Below are 14,588 nucleotides of genomic sequence, written 5' to 3'. Positions count from 1 at the left end.
TCTCTTGGTGACACAAGGGCGGTCCCCAGTTAAAACACACCTGATTTGGCACTAATATATTTGGAACACATTTAAAATTATTTCCCTAACACCTATTAACCTCTGAAAATGAAAAGCTTATTTTTTTAAAAACGATCCGTATGTTTGAATAGTCAATGTAGGCTTATCTCTAAAAATAAATATGAGGATAACAAGACATAGGTTCTTTCTGAAATGATTCCTCTTTTAAAGCCTCTTGGTTTTTCCATAAATCAAGACAGTTAGCTTCAGCTATTTCTTGTTTATTTGTTCGATTCAGAAACAGTATATTTAAAGGCTGTCTAAGTAGGACAATACTGAGTCAAAATAATTAAATACATCTGGATATTTGTCTGATGTTTCCTGTATCAACAGATACATAGGAAAATTCCATCCAATTCAATGTCAGGGAACATTTATCAGTTTGTGATTTGAATAAAAGTACAGTACTGTAAATGGTTAACATACACTTTACTTTCAGAAGTCTAAAGAGGACTTGGTCTTTAATGAACTTTTGTGCTTTAAAATGTTTAAGGCTGTTGCCTGTGTTCTCCCCTAGGATTTTGATGGAATCTTGTCTCACATTTAGATCTTTCATCCATTTTGAGTTTATCTTTGTGTCTGGTGTAAGAGAATGGTCCAGTTTCATTCTTCTGCATGTGCATGTCCAATTTTCCCAGCACCGTTTATTGAAGAGACTTTTTTTCCAGTGGATAGTCTTTCCTGCTTTGTTGAATATTAGTTGACCATAAAGTGGAGGGTCCGCTTCTGGACTTTCTGAACTCGGCCACAGTAACTTCCTGCAAGATACATCCATGAAGGCAAGAGAAACAAAAGCAAAAATGAACCATCGGGACTTCATCAAGATAAGAAGCTTTTGCACAGCAAAAGAGACAGTCAACAAAACTAAAAGACAACCTACAGAATGGGAGAAGGTATTTGCAAATGACGTGTCAGATAAAGTGTTAGTATTCAAGATCTATAAAGAACTTATTAAACTCAACAGCAAAGAAACGAACAATCCAATCATGAAATGGGCAAAGACATGAACAGAAATCTCACAGAGGAAGACATAGACATGGCCAACATGCACATGAGAAAATGCACCATCACTTGCCATCAGGGGATACGAATAAAAACCACAAGGAGATACCACCTCACACCAGTGAGAATGGGGATAATTAACAAGGCAGGAAACAACAAATGTTGGAGAGGATATGGAGAAAGGGGAACCCTCTTGCACTGTTAGTGGGAATGTGAACTAGTGCAGCCACTCTGGAAAACTGAGTGGAGGTTCGTCGAAGAGTTAAAAAGAGATCTACCCTATGACCCAGCAATTGCATTGCTGAGGATTACCCCAAAGATACAGATGCAGGGAAACGCCGGGACACCTGCACCCTGATGTTTATAGCAGCAATGTCCATAATAGCCAAAGGGTGGAAGGAGCCTCGGTGTCCATCGAAAGATGAACGGATAAAGAGGATGTGGTCTATGTATACAATGGAATATTCCTCAGCCATTAGAAATGACAAATATCTACCATTTGCTTCGATGTGGAGGGACCTGGAGGGTATTATGCTGAGCGATTAAGTCAATTGGAAAAAGGAGAAACATTATATTGTCTCATTCATTTAGGGAATATAAAAATTAGTGAAAGGGAATAAAGGGAAAGGAGAGAAACTGAGTGAAAATATCAGTGAGGGTGACAAAACATAAGAGACACCTAACTCTGGAAATGAACAAGGGGTAGTGGAAGGGGAGGTGGTTGGGGGTTGGGGTGACTGGGTGATGGGCACTGAGGGGGCACTTGTCGGCATGAGCACTGGGTGTTATGCTCTATGTTGGCAAATTGATCTCCAATAAAAAAAGTTTTAAAAAGACAGATATATATGTTAAAACGGTAAGGGTAACTACTAAAAGAAGGAAAGAAATTACATGTTAATTTTGAAACTAGAAGAGGAGGAAAGCCAGTACGTATCTAGAACAGAACTGATTTAGAAATATCCTGTAAAAGGGGAACACTTGCCAAAAGAGCAAATACAGAAATACAAAAACCAAAAACTCACACCTTAAAATTATAGAATCCTGCATTTGCTAAGAGTACGCCAGACCTGAAAAGCATCAGAAATCCATGTTGCGAATGCTGACTGGCAATGATGGGTCAAGTCGGCAGTGGCCACCTCCAAGGCTGGCTGAGGTCCTCCCTGCACACTTGAATCACTGTTTACTTTCTCAGGCTCAGGGCTTCATTAATCACTCTCCCTTGATCTCCCAAAACCTGCTCCCAAAACAGGATTACACATCACTTCTCTTGACTTAATATGAATTTAAATCTGAGTTACAATTTCCAGACGTTTGGATTTAAGCCTTAGCTCTGAATCTGAATGAAGTGCTCTTGTCTATTAGCAAATAGATTTTATTTTATTTTTTAAAGATTTTATTTATTCATGAGAGACAAAGAGAGAGAGAGAGACAGAGAGAGAGAGAGAGAGAGAGAGAGAGACAGAGAGAGAGACAGAGAGAGAGAGAGAGAGAGAGACGCAGGCTCCATGGAGGGAGCCTGATGCGGGACTTGATCATGCCCTGAGCCAAAGGCAGGTGCTAAACCGCTGAGCCACCCAGGGATCCCCAGCAAATAGATTTTAGCCACCAGTGCACAGCAGCAGAGAAACGGGGAGAGGAACAGGGAGCCCTCCCTTTGCTACTAAAGTATCACGCCCCAAATATAGTCTCCTGTTTGAACTGTCGCATATGACCTTGAATTAACTTAGACCTAAATGGCCTAATTAATTTGGACAAATATCCAAAGGGTACATGAAAATCATAAGCAATTATTGTCCATACCTGCCTAGATTAAAATAAAAAACTCGAGTGTGTGTGTGTGTGTCTCATGAATAAATACATAAAATCTTAAAAAAAAAAAAAAAAAGGAGGGGGGGAATCCCTGGGTGGCTCAGCGGTTTAGCGCCTGCCTTTGGCCAGGGCGCGATCCTGGAGTCCTGGATAGAGTCCCGCATCGGGCTCCCTGCAGGGAGCCTGCTTCTCCCTCTGCCTGTGTCTCTGTCTCTGTCCCTCTCTCTCTCATGAATAAATAAATAAAATCTTAAAAATAAAAATAAAAAATTTTGAGATTTTTATGTGAAGTCCACAAGATGTGCTTTCAGGCACATCACAAATGCATCCTACAAATATGCTAGGTAGGAACAAATATATGACCCTAAAGAGCAGCAGCACAATCTGTTTTCTCTATTATCTTTAAGAAAACTATTCATTCTCATCTGGTCTAGTTCCTCTACAAGAAACTGTGATAGCATAAACAAAATAGAAGTAAGACAGTTCAGTGATCTATCAGGAGCTTTCTTTATTGGAACGAACTTTAAAAAAAAATTAATAATTAATCAATATAAAAATTTTTTTTCTCTCTCTCACCTCCCTATCACTATTTTGAGAATGAACGATTTCTGACTTGTAGCAAAACACAGACCACTGATACCCTGGATCAAGTATATGTGTGTTTTTAGGACACGTATCACCTAAAACCTGCCATGCCATACTTAGATGGAAATGTATCAACTGGAACATGTGCAAATGGAAAATGTGCTCCTACTGTGAAGACCACACCTTCTTGTTAACACGAGTCCGATGCAGTGAGAAAGCAGTCCTCAGAACTGGGAGGCCGGGGGGAAAAAGTGCAGAAGAGGGACAAGAGCATGTTTTAACGGCTATGCTTATTTGCCATGAAACGATGTTAGGGCCATAGCTCCTTGCTACAGCATGCCATGTGCTGCTGCAGTAACTCACTGCCGTGCAGTCGGCTAGCAGAGGAATGTGTCAACGGGCCACGTAGCCTTGCATCAGTTCCACAGAATGCTGCACAACACAAAATGCCTCTCCATGTGTCATTTCCTTCTTGGCCATCTTCCCAGCTCCTGACAGTCGGTCAACAACAACAACGTACTGGAAGAGATTTAAAACTGCTCTTCTCAAGAGCACATTCCACCAACCACCAGACATGACCTCTAGCAGTAGCAGCGCTTCTGACTGTCCCCCACCCCATCCTTCGTAAGGAAAGGGGACAGTTTTGTTTTGTTTTGTTTTGTTTGACCTGCTCTTATTCCCTTAAGTCAAAGATTTTCAACAATGCTCTAGATACTAGCGACCAAATGATTAATATTCATGACAACCAAACCACGGCTGTATTTGCTGACTTGTAAATATCAAAACATGTCATTTACCCATAATTTGCATTCCTTGGGCACTTCAGAGACACATGAAGAACCGGGGGAAGTCTCCAAGGCAAGAAGTAACCGGCTTTTCTACTAAGGCTCTGAACTAAGGACTGTGGCATCAGGAGTGTGGCACAAGACCTATGAAGATTTTCACAAGTTATCTTCACAGACAGAAAGATTATGAATGCCAAGAACTGCATCCAGAGATGTCCAGTGACCTTAAATAATTCTTCTGCTAGCCCTCCATCCAACACATATTACACATTCCCCGCCTTTCACATTAGGCCAACCTCTAAACAAGCTTTCACTGTCCATAATAAGCAGAGGGAAGGGCCAACCACCACAATAAGCCTATTCTTTCACGCAACTGTGATGAAGGGTGGTGGAGGATGAAGGCGAGCTGCCACTGAAATCAACTGGAATGAGGAAGAGAAGAAGCCAACCCCTCCAATCTCTTCACCCTCCACGGGGCTAGAAAAAGCAGACCTAGGGACAACAGAATTAGAGAATAATGAGATGATGCCATGCCCAGAACCACCCTGTTTCATGTAAGTCTGTTAACTTAGGTTCATAAGGTAACATATCTGCAGCTGGAAGTGCCTTAAGAACATGGAATAATAAAACTATCTCCAAAGAATTATAATCTTGTGATGCACAGGTGAGAATGCGCAAGCAGGAAAGTAACCAGTTTGGCTGAGGACCTGAGCCTGACAAGCTGAGTGAGCCAGGGTGCCGAGGCAGTCTGAGAAATAGACCCATTCCCTTGCCCTTCCAGACAGCCTCTTCCATGCCTAGGTGCCAGCCCTTACCCAAGTCAGAACTCAGGCGAGCAGGCGGGCGCCTGGGTGGCTCAGTCGGTCAGGCATCTGACTCCTGATTTTGGCTCAGGTCCTGATCTCAGGGTCCTGAGATCGCGCCCCAAGTTGGGCTCCCCACTCAGCATAGAGTCTGCTTGAGAGTCTCTCCCTTTCCGGCTGCCCTTCCCCCAAGCCCTGCCCCACCCCTGCTCATGCATGTGTCTGCTCTGGAGCTCTGCTCTCTGTCTCTCTCTCTCTCCCCAATCTATCATATAAGTAAGTAAAATCTTTAAAAACAATGCAGCCAAGTAGGGCAGTGTTCCAGGAAAAGAAGACTCAGGGCTTCCTCCTTCTCCCACCGGGTTAGGACAGGGAGCTAGCTGGTCAATACTGAACAGTAGTGTCCCAGCAGGAAGGACACAGATGACAGCTTTGGTCTCTCCTTAAGAGTAACTGTGATCTGCTTCCCTGGGGCACAGCACCCAAAAACTTGACACCCACTCTTGTCTGTCAGGTTATCAGGTTTACAGATGTGCTAGCAATTGAGAACTTCCAAAGCTGGATGATATAAACTATAAAACCTCCAGGCTCTTCCATTTGAGGATTCATAAAATACTTCTGCTACAGACTTGCCATGTTGCCAGGCGAGGCTAATAACCTCTTTATGTTCAAACATTAAATGTTCATCTCTCATAGGAGTATTGGTCTGGTGCACCTCCATTTCACCTGTGAATACCAAGTACCCAAGGTAACACTCACCCTTAATTCATCTGATAATTACCAAATATCCCTCATTTGGAAGGAACTTACAAGAATTAAAACTGAGAGTCACCTTGCAGAACTTTTTTTTCTTTTAAAGAAACTGAGGTAGGTAGGAAAGTAGGGTTACACCTTTGTGATTTTGATGGTTGGCTTTTTGCATGGATCTTAGCAGGGAAGAAGACCTCTGTGATTGTGAATTAATGTAACCAGAGGGCACTGGCTGGAGACTCAGCTCTCTCCTTAAAACTCTGATAAGAAGCTGACAGGACTTGACCTCCTCCCTTGATGATAAAGCATCACAGTACCGTGGCCAAACCTGACCCCTAGCCTCATATATCCTGCCCTCTTGAGTGCTGCACACACTCTGTAAACTTTGGACAGAAAACCATGCAGAACTTTAAATGTCCTCCAGATTAAAAAGTCAAGAGACCTTTCAGAAGACGATACCTCAACAAATACCAATTCTCCTGTGGCAAAAATGATATTTGCCATCTAAGCACTTAAGGAAGTTGATGGTATTGGTGAACCAATGCACCACTGCCCCCATCACTCATGTCTCTGTGGGTTTCTTCTCCTGCAATATAGGCTGCAACTAAGTGTATCTTGCTTTAACCAACAGTACATGGAAGAAGTCATTCCATGGCTGTTCTAAGTTTTAAGAAGCCTTAAGAAGGCCTAAAAGCTCCCATTATTACACCTTTGGGAACCCTGACCTGCCATGTAAGAAGTCAGACTGTGCTCGTACTGGAGAGATCAGATGGACAGGCCATGTGGGGGGGGGGGCGGAGGGGAGGCTCTAGGACGACAGGGAGAAGGGCAAAGGCCCAGCTGTCCCATTGTTCCAGCCAAGCCCAACCTTTCTGCCATCCCACCAAGGCAGCAGACATGAGAGTGAAACCATCATCTGTGTTCCAACACCAGCCACAATCTTCTTGCAGCCACACAAAAGACCCCAAGCAAGGCCACAGAAAACCCATCCAGATGAACCCTAGGCAGCCCAACCGAATCATGAGGAATAATAAACCGGTCGTTGTCTTCGGCCATTATGTTTTGTGATGGTTTGTTATTTAGCAATAGATAACTGAAAAAAAAAACAGCAAGAGCGTTAAAAGGATCCTGACTACATTAGGGGATTTATTTTTTCCATCCTCTGCACAGCCAATAATACCTTTTCCATCAGTCCTCTTCCCTAACTCAGTACCACCACCACGACACTGCTAACCAAGTGTTCACCTTCCCGTAGAAACTCTTTAAGTCAGACTGCAGTTGGAACCAAGGGCACACGTGGAACAGAGGATCCTAATAGAAACTGATGTTTGAAAGAGTTAGGCATCCAAATGCATTACCGTTGCTGCTGCCGCTGCTACACTGACTTCTCCTGCTGGCAAACCTACGGCAGTTGTCCTTCAGGGCTCACTTGCCAACAGGTCAAAACGCCTTGCCGAAACACTTTTACAAATTTGGGATCTTAAGTATAATGTCATGTCTTAAAATGATGACCTGGCAAAGAAAACAAATGGCATTTGTAAAGACGTGCAGCATTTTCATGTTTACACTACTTAAGATGAAGGTTCTCGAAGTCATCGGCTATTCGGCTACGTTCCTTTAAAGGGAGGTTTTATAACTGAGATGAATCACAACTGCAAAAGACCAAAGTAAAAACCATCAATGATGCCACAGGGAGCTTTCTAATCTTGTAATGAGTGAGGATCATGTTCGTGATGTGACTGCACAGGTTTATCTGCCAGAGACAGACAACATAGACGGGTGACACCTTCCTGCTTTCTGAGTGAAAGCAAGTCTTGGCAGAGGTGCTGATATGCAGGGCCTCAGAGGGGGCACGAGTGCCATCGCATCCTCTGCTGGACTTTTCTTTACTGCAAACAAATTATGTTGTTCATCACTTCTGCACAGCTGTCCCCAGGCAGCAGGAATACCTGCTCAAGGCACGGTCTCGAACACTTCTTACTGTCATTTAGTAATGAGCAAAAATGAATAAAATCATCTGCAAGGAAAAAAATAGGGGATCCCTGGGTGGCTCAGCGGTTTGGCGCGTGCCTTCAGCCTGGGACGTGATCCTGGGGCCCCGGGATCGAGTCCCGTATCGGGCTCCTTCCATGGAGCCTGCCTCTCTCTCTGCCTGTGTCTGCCTCTCTCTCTTTCTGTGTCGCTCATGAGTAAATAAAACACTTAAAAATAATAATACACAAGGGAGCAGAGCCTAGATGATACCTATTTCCTGGAAGCATACTGTAAGCAAAACGCTACAGCAAACTCCTGACACTGAAGGGAATTCATGCTGTAACAACTCACACTTAATGAGCACTTATTACGTGATGGTCACCGTGTTACATATTTTACATACATTACATCATTTAAGATCTTTGCAGCAACTGATGAGGAAAATACTGTTATTATTTTCACTTTAACAGATGAGGAAGTTGAGGCAAAGGAAAGCCAGGTGACTGGCCTACCACCACACAACTAGTCAGTGGTGGAGCTGGGAGTTCAATCCAGACAGTCTGACACCAAAGCCCACATCCTTCATCACTATGCTTGGCTGAATAAAGACCAACCAGTTAATCCAGAACTTGTCCTTGTCCAAATAGCTAAACTACCAAAAGTAGCCTTTTCAATATATATTCTGATCTCTGGAGGAGGGAGTAAAATGCCATTAACAGGAATCAATGATATAAAATCTTCAACCCCATCAAACCATTACAATAAACACAAAGATACTATCTTGTGACAAACACTACTTAAAGAATTGTAATTCTGTAATTCTGCTGGAGAGAAGGTGAAAACAATTATATGGACTTTTTCTCTCTGGTCAGGAAAGCCTTTCTCTCAACCCCTACTGTTAAGGGTTAATAACATAAGCCATTTGGAAATCTAGAGCAAGGGATGGTAAATTGCAACCTGCATACCAAATCGGACCCATCACCTGTTCTTGCAAATAAAGACTTGTTGGAACAAAGCCACAACCGCTCGTTGATGTATTGGCTTTGGCTGCTTTTGAGCTACACCGCCAGAGTTGAGTCGTCATGACAGGGAAGATACGGCCCACAGAGCTGAAATTATTTACTATTTGGCACTTCATAGAAAACGTTTGCCAACCCACATTCTGGAGGAGTCTCCATTTAACATTGTTGATGCACCAATCTAAATCCTATTAGAGTTGAAGAAAATGCAAAATCCCGGGCATCTTTCACACCCAGGACTCTCAAATCTAAAGAACAATACTGGGAAGAATGCTATGCCCTCAATGCCCAGGATGCCCAAGAGTAGAACAGAAGGAAATAATCCAGTAGAGAGACTCAAGGTGATAGGACTAAAATATTCCTGACACCATACCCATCTTTGTATCCAGGCATTGAGTTTGGCAAGCCACTTCACAAAGTCAGAGAAATAATATCATATTGTCACACACATTTTTGTTTGGTGAAAAATGTTACTCAGTGGTGCCACTCAAGATCTGTATCTGCTCCCCCTCCCACCCTTGACACCAGAGCCTGAACTCAGGTCACACATAGATCATCTGTCCCTCTACCCTGAACCCTCCATGTTTGCAGAGCATTTCTCTGCCTTTACAGGGCAGTAAGCCTATCAACTAATTAGTTCTGCCAACAACCTTTTGGGAAGGAGGTAAAGTCACTTGACAGAGGAGTGAAAAAAGCTACCCTGCTTCCTCATCTTTTGCCATTTCCTGTTTCCTTTCCCAACCATCAACTTCTGAACTTCAACTCCTGAATGGACACATATGCAAACAGAGGCACACAAAGACACACACACCACACACACACACACACACACACACACACACACAATTATGGTTTTTCCAAGAAGTGAGAAAAGCTGCCGAGATCAGCAGGAAACATCTTTAAACGAGAAGTATTAATAATACTAAATGTTAAAAGACTGCTGTCCTGCTTTATGCAGGACTGAAATGGATGTCCCTGCCTTTTCAGGATCTCTAGGACCAATTAGATAACATGTGGCTTCCATCACAAGGCATCTTCCCCGATTTATGGAAGTCCAAGAACGTCAGCCAAAGCCCCAGATCAGCCAAGACAGCCCTGCTCTGTTCTAGTCACCTGCACTGCATGACCACTGGCTCTTATGACCAGAGACTCGGGCGGCCAGAGACACGTGTGTGGCCTCTATCTAATAGAACATTCTCAACCTGAACAGAGCCAGCCATGACCCAGCACTGTGAACCTAGAAGAAGCCATACACATGAAAGGAGGAGAGAAGAAAAGCCTCAAAGACTGGCTTTTGAGGCAGGAAACTTCCCCAGTTCAGACAAGTAATGAGCCTTTGTGAAAAGAGATACTGGCAAGAGGAACCCAAGGCACCCTTCATTCGCTGCTAAAAGATGTCACTACTTGGGGAGAAGAAAACTTGACAGTCCTTTTCCTTCAGTTTTAGGGGAAGAGAAGATAGGCCACTCGGCCTGTCCAGGCAGGTGTATCATTACATATAACAAATATTTCTGTAAGCTGTACCTCTACCACAAACCAAAGAAAACTCTAAACACAATGGCTGGGACTCTGATGTCACTCATCAAAGGTAGAGTTCCATATGCTTCCACTGGCACAGGAGGTTGCATGCCATATGTATCAAAGAATCTTTAATCCCCAAATACATTTAAATGCTGATTTTCCAAATGTGATCAAATCGGTTTTGGGGGCGGGGAGTGAAGGGGGGGAGAAAATCGATCTCAATTTAGATTTAAGAGGAAAATGCGTATCAGCCCCAGTGGGTTATGTGTACTGTCTTACACCAACTCGGGCATAAACCTCCTGGGTGTCCAGACAGACAAACACACAAAGGCGGATTTACACCTGGTTTGTTAAAAGAAACTATAACAATTACCACAACATGATCAAACAACAGTGTACTTGTAACAATCAAGAAAGTTATCATTGGAAAATACAATCTTTGTAATTAACCACTGTGCTCTTTATAAAGGGAATTGAGTGGGGGAGCTACAAAGGTAAAACACATTCTTTGACCATGGGAAACACACCCAGAAGCTTTTTGACTAGACTCAAGATTTTTCAGTCTGCTGTTTCCTTCCTCAGCTCTCATGGGTCTGGCCTGCCCTGTCTGCTGTGCCCAGCAGATGAGCAGAATGTCTTTGCACAATAATTATCCCTTTGTGTCCCCCGAGTTGGGTAGGCCTTATTGATTTTGTGACAAAGTTCAAAATGTAATTTGATCTCCTACTAAGTGTGAAGTTCTGTGAACTGTCCCCTGATCAAAACGCACGTAGGTAGCAAAGTCTGCAAAGAAACCGTTTTCACTAAAGTAGTACTGACAGCTCTGGGATAAATTCCTCATAGGGTCTCCACACACCCTGTTACTGGCTCTAATAGGAAGGCAAGTACTTACTTCTGGGTTCCTGGGGCCCATCCACTGTAACTTGAATAGCTCTGTGATAGCTGGCCACTTGGGGAGGATTTGTGAAGACAGTTATGGTCAAGGTGAAACTCTTGCCTGCAGATGTAAAAGGGGAAAATCCACAGTGAATATAAAAAGACAGCACCCGAGATAACAGAGCAGCAGAGACATTCCAAATTGCGCTCAAGCATCTCTGAGGAGGTCATGAAACAAAGACAAGAGACAGGGCTCCTTACTCTCAACGAGAAGGCCTCCGATGACCACTTTAGGGAGTGATTAAACTTGTTGAGCGTACAGATCTTCGTCTTCACTGCAGGGCTAAACAAGAGAGGTCCAACTCCCCCAAAAAGCTGCTCAGTAGCCACCGTGGTAATGAAAATAAAAACTCTGGTCCACTTGAGGAGGATTCTCATCCGTCCAGCTTTCTCCAACATGAGGAACACATCTAAACACAGACAATTTTAGAAGTCTTTATTTAGGATTAGGTCATGACCCCATGAGAGAACAAGAGTAAATCACTGTTGATTAGGTTATTTACTTCACATGGCTTTAGCACTTCGTTTGCTTAACTGCACTACAATAAGAGGATGAAAGAGTAAGGTTCTTATGGGAATCATTTTAACAGGAGCCCATGTCTCCTGTCCTGGCCTTAATGTGCCTGTGGTATGATGATTTCATCATTACTGGAACAGAGTTCTTCTCCTCCCTGCCCACACCTTCCCTAACAGACATCCTTGCTGTTAAATCTTTTTGAAATAACTCCCTGACAGTGACTTATTGCTTGCTAAGTGTCCATGACATCTCCCCACATAAATAGGAATTGATGCTTTTTGCCCACAGTGCACTTCACTGAAATATTACATCTGATGTTTCAAATTAATGAGCTTAAGGTGATGAAGGGAGGTGGGGGAAAGAAGACAGGGAGAAGTCTGGTAGCAGATTCGGATGTTTGCCTTCTCCAGAAGGAGATCCAGACTGTTACACAGTAGACTCACTGACAGTTGGAATCAGTTAGATTTGCAACGGTTAGTCAGGTCAGAAGGTCAAAGCTGCAAACTGTAACAAGACAGCAAAAGGTGGGTGCCAGTGACTCAATAAAACCTTCAGCAATCTCAGGCCAGCCTGTGCACTTCACCTGCTCCTATACCAGACCTTGAAACAGCTCATTTTGTTTAGCTTTTTTTTTTTAAGATTTTATTTATTAATGAGAGAGAGAGAGAGAGAGAGAGAGAGAGGGGCAGACATACAGGCAGAGGGAGAAGCAGGCTCCATGCAGGGAGCCTGATTCAAGATTTGATCCCGGGACTCCAGGATCATGCCCTGGGCTGAAGGCAGGCACTAAACCGCTGAGCCACCCAGGGATCCCTGCTTTGTTTATTGGTCAGAGACTGTTATTCCCCGTACTGAAAGCTTGATGGTATTAAATCAAAACACAAATCTTAAACAATATGCAGCAATGCAGAGTTTAATGCAATCTTTTCAAAGCTTAATATGGAACAGGTTATATATAAGGCTTAATGTAGAAAAGGTCTTTGTCAAATCTAGTGAATAGGTTTTCTTTTCAACCCAGATCATGCAAGTTCCTAAAATATGTAGAAGACACACATCATTTGTTTACTTGGTATATATAGTTTTAAGTCCTTTGGCTATACTTTTTGATGGCCAGTATCAAAGAAAGAAAGAAAAAGAAAAGAAAAGAAAAGAAAAGAAAAGAAAAGAAAAGAAAAGAAAAGAGAAAAGAGAAAAGAAAAGAAAAAAGAAAAGAAAAAGGCAAGACAGAAGAAGTAGGGGAGAGGAGTACACAGGGAAAGATGGATATTGGAAATCTACTAGTGCCAGCCACTTCATACATATTATCTCATTTAATCCTATCCAGTTAGGTTCATCACCTGCAGTTCACAAATGAGGAAAACGAAGCCCACAGAGGCTTACAAGTTCAACCATACAAGTAGTAATAAGAGAGGAAAAAGCAGGGTCTGAGCCCGGGTCTTCCAGACCTTAAAATTAGTGCTCTTCTCTTAAACTTGGTCAGAGAACATTTTAAAAAACTAAAAGATAATTGATTTCTACACATGTCCCAATCAGCTCTGAAAGACACAGACGTGGCCAACAAGCACATGAGAAAATGCTCCGCATCACTGGCCATCAGGGAGATACAAATCAAAACCACAATGAGATACCACCTCACACCAGTGAAAATGGGGAAAATTAACAAGACAGGAAACAAATGTTGGAGAGGATGTGGAGAAAGGGGAACCCTCTTGCACTGTTGGTGGGAAATGGGAACTGGTGCAGCCACTCTGGAAAACTGTGTGGAGGTTCCTCAAAGAGTTAAAAATACACCTGCCCTACGACCCAGCAATTGCACTGCTAGGGATTTACCCCAAAGATACAGATGCAGCGAAACGCCGGGACACCTGCACCCCGATGTTTCTAGCAACAATGTCCACAATAGCCAAACTGTGGAAGGAGCCTCGGTGTCCATCGAAAGATGAATGGATAAAGATGTGGTCTATGTATACAATGAAATATTACTGAGCCATTAGAAATGACAAATACCCACCATTTGCTTCAACGTGGATGGAACTGGAGGGTATTATGCTGAGTGAAATAAGTCAATCGGAAAAGGGCAAACATTCTATGGTCTCATTCATTTAAGGAATATAAAAATTAGTGAAAGGGAATAAAGGGAAAGGAGAGAAACTGAGTGAAAATATCAGTGAGGGTGACAAAACATGAGAGACACCTAACTCTGGGAATTGAACAAGGCGTAAAAATAGGGGTATTAGAAATCTACTAGTGCCCCTTTCACTAAGGGGTAGTGGAAGGGGACGTGGGCGGGGGGTTGGGGTGACTGGGTGATGGGCACCGAGGGAGGGGGGCACTTGGCGGGATGAGCACTGGGTGTTATGCTATATGTTGGCAAATTGAACTCCAATAAAAAAAATTTTTTTAAATCCCCAACTAAGAGAGAAAAAAAGTAAAGTACAATGAAAGTAAACAAAAAATATGTATATACATAAAAATTAAGCCATTAATAAAAAAGAATTGAAGAAAACAAAAGAAGAGAAAAAAAAAAAGAAGAGAATGCTAGTAGAGTGGTCAAAAACACAGGCTCTGGAGCCGTGCTACCTGAGTTCGGTCCTGGCTCCCCTGCCTATTTGCTGTATAAACTGGGGCAAATAACTTGACCTTTCTGTGCCTCCTTTTCACCAACTGGAAAATGGGGATAAGAATGGTACCTACCTCCCGGGATGATTTTTATTAGAGTTTACATATAGAAAACACTTAGAACAGTGTCAGGCATATGCTAAGCACTGTATGTGTTTGTTACTTACTGTTTTATTTAATTGTCAGTACAATCCTATAATGTGGGTAT

General features: G+C 42.8%; 1 protein-coding gene across 22 annotated transcripts in view; it reads right to left on the bottom strand.

The window, feature by feature from the left end:
* The window catches only part of LOC144310776 (uncharacterized), a 64,446-nt gene that overhangs the window by 35,232 nt on the left and 14,626 nt on the right, over positions 1-14,588 (bottom strand). For 4 of the 22 annotated variants that reach the window (XM_077892269.1, XM_077892264.1, XM_077892267.1 and 1 more), the window contains exons 2-5: positions 11,446-11,654; positions 11,201-11,305; positions 7,153-7,306; positions 487-818 (exon numbers count right to left, since the gene is read on the bottom strand). The gene's annotated coding sequence lies outside the window, so the exon portion shown is untranslated. Of the gene's footprint in view, positions 1-486; positions 819-2,086; positions 2,935-4,615; positions 4,734-7,152; positions 7,307-11,200; positions 11,306-11,445; positions 11,679-11,747; positions 12,311-14,588 lie in introns of those variants that run through there. The other 18 variants (XR_013376454.1, XR_013376455.1, XR_013376456.1 and 15 more) reach the window with 15 other exon arrangements.

The sequence above is a fragment of the Canis aureus genome, chromosome 3 (genome assembly GCF_053574225.1).
Source record: "Canis aureus isolate CA01 chromosome 3, VMU_Caureus_v.1.0, whole genome shotgun sequence".
Lineage (NCBI taxonomy): Eukaryota > Metazoa > Chordata > Mammalia > Carnivora > Canidae > Canis > Canis aureus.
Note: the sequence above shows the minus strand (reverse complement) of the source record. Positions and strands in the feature narration are given on the sequence as shown.